The following is a 16140-nucleotide window of genomic DNA, read 5'->3' as shown; positions in this document are numbered from 1 at the left end:
TTAAAAACAACTACACGTTTAATTTTTTCCTTATAAAGATTTATTACAGATATAATAAATTGAAAGTAATTATAAGACTGATAAGAAGAGGTTGGCGTAATAGGAAATTAGGAATCAATACAGATTGAAAATTAATTGGATAGCCATAAGAAATGCTTTTGAAACAATGCGATATTTATTTTCCAGCAAAACTATACAACTTATAAAAAAATTCACATAAAGTTATAATTGATTTTAGTAAATGGACGCATAATTTACCCGGTTAGTACACGATAAAATGTTCAAAAACAGAATTGTTAATCCTAAAAATTTCAAAAAATTTCCTTAAAACCATTTTTTATAGAACGCATAGTTTTTATTAAATCGTAAATAATGTGTCCTAAAATATAAATTCCCGTTTTTCGTTGAACAATGAGAGATAACAGCCGTCGCAAATTGTCGTCACGAGCAGCGCGAAAACCTTAAAAAATTACAGCTGACTTTGAAACGTGATTACTCCTTTAAATCAGAAACGAGAAATATTTTTAAAATTTTTCGAAGAAGTGGGAAATTCCGGGTCGTCTGACCTCTAAGAATACATATTTAGACATTTTGAAGAGAATGTAGGGCGCCAGATAGTTAAGAAAAAATGCAAGTATTGATCGAATTTTCTGCTTCGACCTAACCTTGTAGCATGACCTTGGAAAGTTGTAGCAAATATATAAATCAAATCTACAGACACTTTTCGAAGTCATATATTTAATTTTAGCTAATAAAGTGTGAAGAAATGTTATCCTTCTTTTTTAGGAATTTCTGCAGGAATTTTTAGAGACGCCTCACTAAAGCTTTATGCAGAAGCCATTTGTAAATTTTCCGAAACTGTAATAGAAATTTCGGCAACAGTAACACACATTGTATCGAATGTATAATCAAAGCCCATCTTTTATGATAATAAGTTTTTTGTTGACATTTCATATATTGGGGTGTTACATAACGTATGCAATTTTTTATAAAAAATTGAATTCTCAACTAGAAAGTATGAAGTTTCAACTAAAATATGAATGTTGTCTGAAAAAATGATTTCTTAAAAAATTGGTTCAACCAAATTTAAAAAAAAAAAGTTTTATCCACAAAAAGAGAAAAGATTAACTTTCTATCAAACAGTAGAATTTTTATCCTAGATCAACAAAACAGTTGAAATTTTAATGAAAAATGGTTGACTTTTTATACAAATAGTTAAATTTTTATCCAAGAAAGGTGTCCTTTCTGCTAAAATAAATAAATTCCTAGATCAAAAAGACAAATCATCAAAAAAATAGTTACATTTTTATCCGAAAAAGTTTTCAGTTTCACTTTTCGGCATAAAAATATGAGTTTTACACGAGAAAGAAATTTTTTATGAGAATAGTTGCATTTTCTTCCAAAAAATATGGACTTTTACCAAAATAGTGGAATTTTTAACAAAGAAAAAAACTTGAAAATAAAATTCTTGAAATTTAAATCAAACCGTTGAAATTTTATCAAAGAAAGATGCAATTTCCAGTCAAATAGATGAATTTTTAAAATAAAAAGACAAATTTGCGAAAAATAGTTAAATTTTCCACCAAAAAAGATTTTCGTTAAAGGTTTAGTTTGACTCGTTGAAGTTACAACACAAAAATTCAATATTCAAGCAAAAACAATGTCTTCAACAAAGTTGATGAATTTTCAAACAAATAATAAAATTTATAACTAGAAAGGTAATATTCGGGAGAAAACGACTGCAAAAAATAAATATAAATACAAGGCAAACAAATCACCAACAAGAATATTATCCCAGGGTTACTATAAAACTTTATTTCTAATTTTCTCTAATTTCCGACGGACCAATTTTTCATTTTCCCTGACCATATTAATATTGAAAGAGCATAATCGTCAACTTCTAAAATTTTTAACCTTGAATATTTTATAAACTAAATAAAATAATTTCATATTAAAATTCAGAATATTTCGAATTTATTAATTCTACTTGACAGATTCCCTAACCAATAAAATTCCCTGACTTTAAAAAAAAATGGTTAGCGAGATTCGTTTACACTCACCAGGTTTGTTCTGCGCGTGATATCCCGAAAAATGTTGTACAAGAATATAAAATCATAACAAAATTTTCAGCAACCTAATTTCGAAAATTTCAGTAACTTCAGTATCTGATGGCTTAGAACATTTGTAATCTTTATACACATAGATAAAGAAACTAAAAAAGACACTAAAAGTCTAGTCGTGCCACAACGAATCACGTTTTAGACAGTATGTCCGAATCAAGTTATTTTTGAAATGAGTTTTGTAGTTATAAGAAATTTTTAAAAATATAGTTAAATTTTCAACGAAATAGTTCAATTTTTAACAAATTGTTGAATTTTTAAGCGAATTTTCAATCTAAAGAGATTAAATTGACATAAAATATAGTAACTGAATTTTTAAGAAGGACTTCAGTAAAAATTTTGAATTTAGCATTTTTTAGAATTTTCAACAAAGCAGTTGAACTTTTGATAAAAAAGATGACGTTTTACAAACTACTTTTATTTTTAACAAAATAGTTGAATTTTTAACCAACAATATAAAATTGTAACAAAAATCAATTGAACCTTTAGCTGGAAAGGTTGATATTTTAACAACAAAATAAACAAACGTTCATCGTCTTACTTACATTTCCAACTAAAAAGTGGAATACTCATCAAAATAATTAAATTTTCAAGCAAATAATGGAAATACTAACCAAATAAAGTAAAACTCTTTAATAGCCCTTCCTTCTATAGCTCTTCCGAGAATTGATGCTGCGCTGCATGTAGATGCGCCGGATGCGCGGGATCTGCGGCTGTCACACAGGCGAGCAGTCAAGCGTGAACAAACAAAAGCGGAGCAGCCTATAATGAGTTAGTTGTCACCCACCCTCTTTTCCGAGATCGGCGCTATAGAAGAGTTTCAGTGTAGTTGAATTTTTCCCATTAGACGATTTTTAAACTAAGAAGATGAATTTTCTACCAAAAAGACGAATCTTTAATCAAATACTGGAATTTTCAACTATAATAGTCAATTCCCGAATTAACAAAAAATAATTCTTAACATAAAAGCAAACTATCATGGTAAGTTATACGCATTACTGGTCTCCTCCGAGTTCGAACCTAACTATGGTAACTGTGCTACGGCTGGTAAGATAGAAACCGCATGATACATAAAGTGTTACCATGCAGGGATAAGAGCTCAGGAGAATACCGATAACTTAACATACGCTCGGTCAATGAGATTAACGATGTAATTTCAACCATCAGCCACCTACAAAGGTACAACAAGTACGTGACTCATGACAGCTTTGTCACAGTACGTGATTTCTAACAGATTTGTAAAAGTACGTGACTCATCGAAGAAGCCTTTTCTACATAAACCCCAGAAATGTTCCTGTAAATTGTCTTTTAGTTTTAATCAGTCGTAAATAGTTAACGTGTCGTCGAGTTCTGAACTAAAGTCCCCTCGGCTGAGACCTTCGGTCGTTGTAGAGTATTTTCCAAATAAAGTCCGCCGGTTGACGTTCGTGAAAAGACTCATTCCTGAATTTATTCAGCAATAAATTCATACAAACATCCGGTAGGGTTTCGTCGCTGCCCTACAATATAGAACGGAGATCCAGTCGACAAAGCAATTTGGTGGCAGCGGTGGGATTGTCATTTCCATTTAAGTTCAGTGTTTTTATTAACAATTTAAACTGAGTGTAGTTTTGAGATAGCTAATTCATCGGCACTCAAGAGTATAAGTCCTTCTTAGATACGTTGCACAATCACCCAATTGAACTCAAAATTATACGCATATACAACAACAGTAAGGAAATTCTTAGTAACAGGAAACAAAAGGGGTATAAACTAATCAATTCGGAAAATTTAAATACTTTTTCAAATTTAATCCCTTCACTCGGTTTTAATAAATTCTCTAAATGTAAATTACTGCAATGCTTCAGTCTATTCAAACTGTGACATAAAGAAAAGCTATAAACCGACACACATTTTAATTGCCTTGATCACTTAGATTCCTAAGAGTCTAGGAAAACAAGTTAATTCCATTTTAAGAATCTCTCTTTCGCGAATTGATCACTCGTGAATGGAAATACTACAATAAAATTATTATTTCCAAGATTCATTCCATTTTAACGACAAAAGAAAGTGACGAACACTATTTCGTCTGATAGACACAAATGTCATTACTATCTCTGAATCAAAAGCAAAGTTCCTCAACCAACTATCGATTTCTTGTTTATGACGGAACGCAGTTCTCACAAATCTATCACCAAAGTGGAAGAATAATTCGGCCCATGGTGAATTGCTTAGCATACCTGCTATTTGATTGTTTAAATCCGCTACCATTAGAGGAATAGAGATGTTTGTTAGAATACCGCAGTTCGAATGAATGGTAACTCATCATTGGATGTGATGCGATTGTGTATTATACAATATGTAACAGTTACAACATCGGCAATAGCGTTAAGTACCGTTTACGCTATTTCCATTAGCGAAGCATTTAGGGACTTGCGCGTATCGCCTGAGACATTCTTATCAGATTGCAGGCATATGTGCTATTTAATTACAGTAAATGAATAAGACTGGGTTAGGTATAGAAATCCAATAACGGCTGACTGAGATAAAAATAGAAAAGATCTTGGAGATTAATTGAAAATTATTACTGGAAGGATAAGATCGATTATCAGCTGGAGTTTGCTGTGGGTGTAGTGAATAGGAACATATGTAAATCTTAAAAGTATAATTGTCGTCTTTATACGAGAAAGCTAGAAGACTATTCAATAGAGCCAGAAATATTGGGAAATGGAATGTATATCAGGTTAGTGTAGAAAAATACACTAACGAAATATAAACGACTAGAGAAACTCATGGATAGGGCCTTTCTAGGGCATCAAAATGTACCTGATGTTGCGAAACTTTAAAGAACTTTGAAAAAAACCTAAATATCAACTGAGGCCAATGATTTTCCCAGCAGGGTCGAAAAGTTAAACAGTCAAAAATTAGAGGGATTGTTCGGCATTTCGACCTATTTAAAGCCGCTGGTGATACAGTATAATTACAGTGTTGTTGCAAGAAGATTTGTATGTTCTAATGGGACTTATATGTAACATCCTTTGTGTATGCATAGCTAGAGAATGTATATCCCTATAGCATGGAAGTTTAAAGCAATCTTTATATTAAAGTTAGCAAGGGACTCCCACTATGTAGCCAAATTATTCAGACTCATTTCATGTTGAAGACGTTACAAAATTTTGTCCATATTGATATGAAGGCGGAAATCCTACCAGATAATCCCCTTTATGGTAAAGAGTTTGTCCTACAGGAAGGCAAATCTACTATTGACGCAATTTATACATTTACGTCAAAAAGCTGGAAAACGGGGAATGTAGCGATAGCGCCGCTTCAGGATATAGAGTGTGTCTTCATTAGCACTTCTACGGAATCTATATTCAATTCTGCTGAGAAACCTGGTGTCGGTACCACTGTTAATAGGTGGAACGCTCTATTCTATGTGGCAAAACGCTCTCAGCATTGTTAAAGATTAGTGCGACGATCGTAGCCTATTTGTCAACTCAGATAAAACTAAATTATTAGTTTCCAGGATACGCAGAAAGGGCCTGATCTAGTGAACTATATGTTCAAGCGGTAGTAAATGAAACCAAATCAGCCTTTCGGGCTTGGAAAGGCGCAATTGGAAAACCCTCGAGACTCAAACTCAGTCTAGTTTACTGGTTATATACGGTAATCATTTGACCAAACATAACTTATGCCTCATTGATGGATTTACTTTTGTTTGGCCATTGTTGGATCAATGAGAACAACCCCAAAAGCAACATTGGATTTCATCTTAGGTATAACACCACTGTACCTTCTAATTAGCTAGAGTGCTGCGGCAAGAGCATACAAACTTCTTCTAAATATATTAAAACTTCATTTCTTAGCTAACTCACGTGATTCTGGCTTACCAGTGTCAGGGTCAGTCCATCGATAATCGAATGGAAAAGCTATTCTTCTGGGACAACTTCATTTGGTCCGACAACACTGTTCCTCGTAAATTTCTACAAAGATCATTGGGTCTAGAAAAGTATCAAGAGGTGAACTCTACATCTTCAACAACCCTGTCTACCTTCTTGCTCAGAAAAACCAGGAGTAGTTAAAGTAAACGCATTGATGTGCATGTGCCAATGCGAACTTTATATCATAGATAAGAAATATAGGATTGAGGGCGAAAGGGCAGTAGCGATGTGCGCCCTCATTAGGAACATTGTAAAATTGTAAACATCCGTTAGTAGCCAGATAGGCAGGCTTCACAGTTTCTGACATTCTCCTCTTTTCCTCTATAATTTGTTTTCAAATTTATATGCAAACGACACCTGTAGATTGAAATAAAAAATACAAAAATGTTTTTTGGAAAGTTAATCATTTTTGGTTGATAGATCAGTCTTCTTTTATAATGTTGGTACAAAATTCAACTATCTGGTTTAAAATGAATCTGTTTTTTATAAGGCTTGATCTATTTTGTTGAATTCTATTTTGGTAGAAAATTAAATTAGTTTTTGTAGTTATACTTTTATGGGTTTGCTTGAACTATTTCTGATTTAAAATGATTATATTTTGTAGTTGAAATATCAACTATAACATTCTGTAACACATTCTGTAACTACAAGATTTGCCTCATTTAGTTTAAAATCTTCGGAATGAAGATTTCTGACGCGTACCAAGTCAAAATTCTTCCTAAAATAGTTTGTGTCGAAATTCCTGTGTGGGCGTTTATATACTAATAATGAAATAAGGTTTGGATTTACATTGGGGTTGCAACACATAATAACACATAATTGTATAACAAATAATAACCTACAATAAATTAAATTTTGTAAATTGAGTGAAATTAGATCTTCGCTGGAGGGTATCCGTGTTAATCTTAGAAGCTTCTGAACAGATGTGGAGGATCATTTTTGTGGTGTGCTCATCACAAATCCTTTTTAAGAAAATAAGAAGTTTTAATATTGTAATTGTAATAAAAAAAGTTTTGTCCATGTTAAATCCTTTTGTTTATCATTTTAATTTAACTTTTTTTTAAGTTCGAGTGCTACATCATACATGGCGTCGGCATTTGGGAAAAGGGCCGGGCGCTATTATTCTAATTGGTATTATTCTATTGTTTGTTTGTCTACAAATAATAAATTTACAAAGTGCAAAACTCTCATTCGGTGTTTGATTAAAAAAATTATTGGATTCCGGTAAAAGTAATAAATTGTAATCTATCTCAAGTACAAAGAGATATAAGAGCCCTGGCCATTGGCATTCAAATAGTAGCATTTTAATCTTGAAATGTTTTTAACATAGGATCTTTTATAAATGGAATAAAACAATATTTCGGACACAAATTTAAAATGTTCATATTTTATATATTTGTTAAGAAAAACACTTTGCTACCATAAAATATGACTTTTTATAATATATTAATGGTATTTTCAACAAAGTAATTAGATTTTCAAAAAAGTGCTATTAATATTTAAACCAAAAAAGATCAAATTTTATTTAAAAAGCAAAGAGACGAATTTTCAATATATGCAATCACTAAATAATAATATTTAATAAAATGAATAAAGGAAATAAATAAATAAGAATATTTCCTTTTAAAGAATGGGAGTTTTTAATAATAAGTTCTACCATTTGTCTTGGCTTTCATGCTTATTTTTATGTTTTTTATAAATATTTTTTAGAAAGTTTAAATTTTTCCCCCTTTACATACTTCAGCCTTCTTGCCTGTCTTGATGAAATCTTCTCTTTTCCTTATTTCTTGGCTTCAAAACTATTTGGTTGAAAATTCATGTACGTATTTTGTTGAAAATTTGTATTTTTGGTTGAAACTTGTTTTTATAAAAAATTTATTGCTTTGATTGAAACTTCAAATATTTTGTTAAGGAAGCCCTCCTTTTCCATCTGAATTTATTTTTTAGCTGAAAAATTAATTACGTACTGCTTTCAATTTAATTTAGAATCATCCTTGGTTAAAATACCAACTATTACATTCATCACTTTAAAAATATCAGCTTCCAACCAAATAGTTATACCCTCAACCAAAGAGATAAATTCTCAACTAAAAATATGATTCTTGGACAAAAAGTGGTTCAACCAAAATTTTCAAACAAAATAGTTGAATCTTTAAGCAAAGAAGATTAATTTTTGACCAAAAAGTTGCATTTTTATCAAAGACATAAAATTTCTACTAAAACAGATAAATCTTGAAATTAAAAAGACAAATTTTAAGAAATAATTATTTTTAATCATAGAAGATTTTTAGTTTTACTTTTCAGCATCAATATAAGAGTTTCAAAAAAAGTCAATTTTCTACGAAATAGTACAATTTTCAACCAGGAACTTGCATTTTTATTAAAAAAAAATAAAATTTGTACTAGCATAGACAAATTTTCAAAAAAATAGTTGAATATTTATCAAAAAATGATAATAATAAAATAATAATCAATAAAAAATAATGACATTTCAACAAAATTGTTGAATAAAAAAAAATGAATCATTAAAAAAAAATCTTCTCATCTTCATTATATACACATTTTTCTTATTGTATCGGGAAGCTCCCAGAATGATAGCAATCCTTCGCAAAAATGTTTAGTGGTATAATTATGCTTTCATATTTTCTGTTCTTAAGCGTGAAATTATTTTTTTTTGTCAAACAAAATGAATTTTACTTTGTAAAAACTATGATTTTTATTAAAAATTAAGTCGCACTCTTTACACGTAAAAATTGTATTTTTTATTACCCCTTTAATTTTTGCAGGCTTTACACAATTTTGCGAATTTTTATTTTTTGTAATCAAGTGATAAAGGAAATTTTTAATAAAATTTCTTGAAAATGCATAAAAAGTGACAGGCTTATGATATGAGAAAAGTTATGTGTTTGTGACTGGTAAGGAAGAAAATCGTACAACAAATTCAGAATTTTCTAATTTTTAATACATTACCTTTTTCAATTATTCAGATTATAATTTTTTAACAAAGTACTTACATTCTTTGTGGATTGTGATAAGCAAAGAATTCTTCTTTGCATAAAGGTACATTGCATTCCTAACACATGAAAATTGTTCTCTTTGTTACTCCTTTCATTTTGCAGACACATCTTTTCAAATTTTTATTTTTTTAATCTAGTGATGAAGGAAACTTGGTTGCTGAATCATACTATAAAACAGCTGCTCCTACTCGACATCCTGAAACTTTCTTCGGAATTTTTTTTTCTTGAACTGAAGTCTCCTATGAGTTGTTCTGCCAAATTTTGTTCTAAAATTTAGTTGTCTGCATCCATGTTCTGAGGTTTGGGGGTCGATATGTTAAGTCAAATAAGATGAAGCTGCTTATGATGGCAGTATTAATTGTGAAATGAAAAAGATGCTTCCACCACTTATTGCTGGGACAACCGAGCGAGTAATAATTAAAAAGGTAAAGAATTGCAAATTAGAAAGTTCTAAATTTGTTGTATGATTTTCCTGTTTGCCTGTTACGAAAACGCTGGGCCAGACTCTGGCCTCTGCCATACAAGTCAGACGTTGCTACTAGGGTGACTTCTCCTTTTTAATATTGCAGAATATGAAATGATCTTTAAGGCACAAAAATTGTACGAAACCTGAAAATACTCGTTTTAATACACAACGTCACCTTAAATGAAATGTAAATTCAATTAAGTTTGAAAAATTTTCCGACTCAAATGTATTTTGTTGAATTAGACATTTCCTTTTGGGAGGTTATGTTCTATTTGATGGTACTCGTATCATAAACCCGTAACTTTTTATTCACTGTCAAGCAATTTTGTTAAAAATTTTTCTGATTGCTTAATAAAAAAACAAACTAAAAATCCTAAAGCATGTCAAGTCTGCAAAATGAATGTATTAATACAAAGAAACATTTTCATGACTGAAGAATGCGACGTACTTTTATGCAAAGAAGAATTCATTACTTATAATCAATCAAAAATGTATGTACTTTAATATAAAATTATACTTGAGATACTGAGAATCACTATACGAACGTGGAGCTTTGAGGGTGGGTGGATTGACAAAAAACTCATCTCGAGTAACTGGGCGAATGTGCATAGTACTTGGATTAACTATTAAGAGTTCAGCTGATTTTTGGTTCTCTCTATAGCCAACATTCCATGGTAATGGATCTGGAGGTTCTCATTTCGGAGCTATAAGAAAAACATATGGGAATTTCATTTAAAAAATTTTTCCAGCGAATCTTGAAATTTTTAATCCGAAATGGAAGTATCCGAAGTGTACTTTCAGTCAGTTTTTATTGAAACGCAACTTTCTTCGCGCGAATATTTTGTCCGGCTACTAGCAGGGCACTCTAAAATCATACTAGGGTGGTTCAAATATGATCGAGACAAATACTCTGACACGTTTATTTACTATCAAAAAAATATACAAAAATTTACAGTTTTTCTAGGTAGTTCCCCTCACAAGTTACACATTTTGTCCACCTTTCAGGAAGTTTTCTGATGCCAGTATCGAAGAATTCCTTGGGCAACTCGGACAGTCATGTGCCCACGATTTCCTCTACCTCGTCGTTGGTGTTGAATCTTTGACCTCCGAGGGCTTCTTTCAGTGGTCCAAACATGCTTCTCCGTTTCGAGCGATAAGTGGGTTTCACGTGTGTTTTCAACAGGTTAGAGTAGTATGCAGCATTGATGGTACGTTGGGTGCATAGCAAATCGACGTACAGCACGCCCCGCCGGTCCCAGAGCACAGTACACATAACCTTACCCGCGGGCCTGGTTGTCTTTGCTTTGACTGGCGCCCCTTCCTTCTTCTTCCTCCACTCTTTAGACGACAGCTTGATTTCGGGAGTGTAATAGTGTACCCATGTCTTGTTTGTAGTAAAGATTCGCGTTAAAAAACCGTCCCCCTCCGCCTGGTATCGTGTCAGCAAACGGCGGCAAACTTCCAACCGTGTGAATTTTTGCTCGAAGTTCAACAGTTTAGGAACCCGTCGCGCCATTACTTTGCGATATTGAAGGTGTTCGTGGATGACAGGCTCTACACTACCAATACTGATGCCAAGTTCAGTCGAAATGTCTCCAACATTCATTCTACGGTCTGCCAAAATTATTTGTTCTACGCGGCGAATGTTGTCTGGTGTCATGCTGGTTCGCGGTCGACGCTCATGCGGCTCATTTTCGACGGTTTTGCGGACATCCTTGAATGCTTTGGCCCATTTAAACACGGCAGCCCTACTCACGAACAGATTTCGCAAACGCAGAACAATTGCCGTGTTTTTAACGCCATCCCGCACTAAAAAACGAACGACAATACGTTGCGCAACGGCGGTTGGCACTTGACGTTCACTCATGGTCGTAGCACGCGCGTGAAACATGCGCTCCAGACGTAAACTATGCCACACTGTTCGTAAGGGACCCAGCTATCACATACTCAAGCCAGGACCTTCAAAACATACATGCGCGCCATCTAGAGCGTTTGTCTCGATCATATTTGAACCACCCTCGTATATTCTATGTCAGTTTATTGCTATAAACATATTTCTTAAGGCTTTCGTTTTCCTTCTATGGATATGAGCATCCTTCCTACAGGGAATTTTCAGTGAAGCGTTATAGATATCATTTACAATCATAAGTTAGTACACATGCCTCATGATAAAGTCATCTAAATACCGTTTAAATTTCTATTGGGAATGGTTCAACTGTGATACGCTAGCTGGTGACAAAAATGAGAACTAGGAAGAATAGGTACGACTTTAAAGATGCTTTCTAATTTGTGCATAAAAGTGTTTTAACGATGTCAAGTTTCGAGTATTTATTGAATACTAAAAATAAGTCTCCATTGAAAACAAAGAGGTTTAGGTAGAATTTGCATATTATACATTAAAAAAAGACATTCTTTAACAGAAATATTTTTCTAACAAAAAATAATTATAATTGTACTATTTATTTTGATTTTTAATAGGTTGTAAACTTAAGTGGGATTATTTTAAAGCTAAAATGGACTAAAACTAAATTTTTATTAATTTAGACATTTGATATTTACTATTTAAAAATCTTATCTCAAAATTAGGTTAGGATGATTCGTATTTAAATTCCAATCTTCTATTATCCGTATTCCTTGCACCATCTGATCAAAAAAATTTGTCTCTAGATACATTATTCAAAGTTTATTTAAGCTTGCAATGCATTGGAACTTAAGGAAATAGTGAAATAATTGTTGTTTTTTACATTCCCATCAGAGGGATGACTTCTCTCGCTTTCCCTCAAAAACAAAACGCTCAAGCGGCAGGGTGCGCTGACTGAAAATAGCTGCTATTTCCACAATTTTTCACCAATTTTTTTATAATTTTGAAGAAGATGCCGGCAAGCTGTATCGGTTTCCCTTCAGGTCCCGCTTGAGCGGAAGAAAGTGAAAGAATTCCGGCGGTGCCGGTTCTGGACTGTAGGGAGGGAGGCAATGTGACAACCCTGCCCCTGGTGGAATTTAATGGCGTAGCGCTCTGCTCCAGATTTTTCTTCATCATGGATCGCGACGACACTTCTTAACAAAGTTTCACCGAAATCGACGTGCTTACTCTCAGCTTGCCCGCAAGCTACTGGACAAAATTAGGGATCTCTAATATCTGTCTTTCATGTTATATGTACTGCTCTTGCGCTAGGACGCTAGCACAAGCGCAGTACCTTCGAATGCATAAATTGGGGTGAGGCCCTGACCGTGACCCCACTGCTGACATGTTTCGACTCGGATGCGAGTCTTTTTCAAGGCGAGTTCTTATAGTTAATTAGAGGAAATTAGAAATAACATTTGATCCTTTTCGTTGTAAATTGTAAAGTTGTGAAGATTTTAAGATAGATTAAGATAAATTAAGATAGATTAAGATTTTAAGAGCACCATAACCTTAGAGTTTAGCATTAAAAATAATGTTTGTCTCGTAGGACATAAATCCTAGAGAATTATTATATAAGTTACATTTAAAATAAAAGTGTTAAAATCTTAAAATGAAAGATGTAACTTATATAATACAGTAAAATTCTTCTACAGCCCTTATTTCGGGGCAATTAACTCATTAGGGCCTGGTCTGCTTTTGTTTGTTCACGCCTGACTGCTCGTCTGAGTGTCAGACGCAGATTCCGCGCACCCCGCGCAGCGCCTGTTACACCTACATGCGGCGCTAATTTTTGGAAAAGCTATAGAAGGGAGGGCTATTGAAGATTTTCACTGTCATTCTTTAGGATTGATCTCCTACGAGACAAACATATTTTTATGCTAAACTTTAAGCTTATGGGGCTCCAATTTTTAAATCTTGACAACTATACAATTTATAACGAAAAGGAAAATTTTTTTTCTACTTTTCTTTAATTAAATATATAAACTTGCCTGGAAAAAGACTCGGAGCCGAGTCGAAACATATTGGCAGTATTTAAATAAAGGACATCAAAAAACCGACTTAGGTCTTCACTATAATAATCATTCATTTCTAATGTGAAGATTTTCTTTCGGCTAAGAAATATAGTTGTAGTTGTAACAGAAATATGTGTATAGTGATATATAGTTAGATTAGGAATTATAGATATTGATATTGATAGAATATTATTATATTAGTTAATTTTTAATCTGACTAGAAATTAATGCATTAAAAATAAATTTTAAATAATCGCGGGCTTTTTTAAGTGAGGGAATCGGAGTCGGAGTCGATTCTTAGCGTTGATTCTTCGATTCTCAGAATCAACACTTTTTTTAAAAATCGATTCTTTCCATCGATTCCGGAACCATAGATCAAATGTGAAAATGTTTTATAAAAAAATTGTCGGCCGCGTCAAGCTAAATACGCAGATATATTTCTTTTTGCATTTTGGTTATCATTTTTCGATATTTTTCGAGACTAAGACGATACCGACACGATACTCACCATCTAGTCTCGGATTTGTGTCGCTCGGTTTTGTGTCGTATCGAAAAAATATCGAAAAGTGCCGTAATAATAAGTTTTTGTATGATAGTAAAAAACACTAAAACCGGAAGTTTATAAACTTTTTTAATTATGTTTTTTTAAGTAAATTATTTAGTATTTTTTTGTATTATATAATCAAACTTCAAAAATAAAGGGGGAGGCTAAATTTAAAGTAAATTTGAGAAAATTTGAATTAACTTCTTTAATCAACGTACCTGTAACGTGCTTCTAATAAATAATAACTTACCAGGCGTACTGAATTTCTTGCATTGCGAGCTAAGTTCTGAAAGTAGGAAAAGCAATGGATCAGTTTTTGATTCTTAATACTGACACTGACAGGGAGGGCTCGCGAGATATGTTATGCTGATTTAATTAGAGATTAGGGGATCCCCAAAAAATAATAAATTGCATCGCACGTCTATACACTGGGAGGTCAATGTTCGCAGAACGAGTAGTCCTTATCCACGTGAAAACCTATGTCACCCTGCGAGTGATGTACGATATTTTATTCGAAAGCGCCATGTCATGAAACTGCAGCGTCCCAGAAAAAGTGAACGTTAGATATCCCTTTACAAAACATTCTTCTGATTCGTCTTTTTTCTATTTTTTAAGTTTCTCAAGGGCCAGTTTATATTTAACCTGAGCTTTTCGGGATACTAAACCTTCTTTTACTTTTTCCACTTCTTTTTTTGTATTGAGGGTTGGCATTTCGGTTTTTTTATGGTTTTAAATATACGAAGTATAATCATAAGAGAGTACATTAATAACACTTTGAAACGTATTTTCTGATAATTGAAGGTTTCACAGATTCAATTGTTGTAGATTAAAACATACGATTGATGTGGAAGCCATGTGTTTAAGTTGTGATTGGTAATTTCGTATGGCGCGAGATTTGAAAGCCATTTGTTTCGAAGTAATGTTTCATAAGATATATGTATGAGTGTGCGTGTGTGTCAGTATCTGTGTGTCATTGTCCGTAACAGGTCCCGGGTTTGACTTAAAGTTTTTCATGTAAAATGTATGGGGAAAAATGGCTTTTTTGAGTTTTCGGATCAATTTTGTTGGGTTTGTAAAAATGTAACAGAAAAATTCAGAGGCTTGTATAGAATTATTCAACGAAGAATTTCATGCATGAAACATATGGGTTTGACACCCTAAACACACCCTGACAATTTCCTGGAAACTACCCTTAAAACCAAAAATGTCAGTTTTTCGTCAAATTATATTGTTTTAATGAAATATTTATTAACATTTTTATTCATAATTTTATACTATTTGAACAAATTCCTCTTGTTAACATTTTTCTTTCTCTAAAACTTATTACTATTGGCCTAGCGGTGTATTTAAAAAATGGTAAATTAATTTTCAATTATTTATACAAATGGAATTTGTTTAAATAATTTTAAAAAATTTGTATTAGAAATTATTATTGTTGGTCTAGTGAAATATTGATAAATATAAGTTAATTCATTTTCAATTATGTAAAAAAAATTCTGTTTGTTTAAGAAAGTTTTTTTCTAAAAAAGGTTGTTAAAAATAAATAATTATTATTTGTTTATACAACTGGAAAGTATTTTTAAACAAATATATTTTATTAAATATAATAAGCTGCGAAATAATAAGCAGCGAAAATAACCTTTTGAAACAAATAGAATTTGTTCATATAATTAAAAAATATTCAACCAATATTGATCAATATTCCACTAGACTAACAGTTATAATTCCACTATATCAATAGTAATAATTTCTAGAGGAGAGAAATAAATTTTCGAAAAAAAGTATTTCAACAAACTCCATTTGTTAAAATACTTAAAAAATAATTAACCTATAAGATTCCCTATAAGACTTTACACTATCCCGTCAGATTTTCCCACACCCTTAAAAAATATTGCAAAAACTAACAAAAAATATTTTTCAACATGCATTTTATATAGAAAACTTCAAGTCAAAACTGGCACAAAAGAACGTGTTCTAGAACATTTTAGTAACAGGTTACAAACATGCGAGTAACTATGCCATCCCCCATACGCTAGAACAATTCTGTAACAGTTCTAGAACGCTGTGACAATCGATCTGTAACATTTCTAGAACAATTCTAGAACTCGGTTACAAGTGTTATGTAATAATTCTATAACAAATCTAGAACAATTCT

This window comes from Belonocnema kinseyi, chromosome 5 (genome assembly GCF_010883055.1).
Source record: "Belonocnema kinseyi isolate 2016_QV_RU_SX_M_011 chromosome 5, B_treatae_v1, whole genome shotgun sequence".
In the NCBI taxonomy this organism is placed as follows: Eukaryota; Metazoa; Arthropoda; class Insecta; order Hymenoptera; family Cynipidae; genus Belonocnema; species Belonocnema kinseyi.
This window is presented reverse-complemented; position numbering follows the sequence as displayed.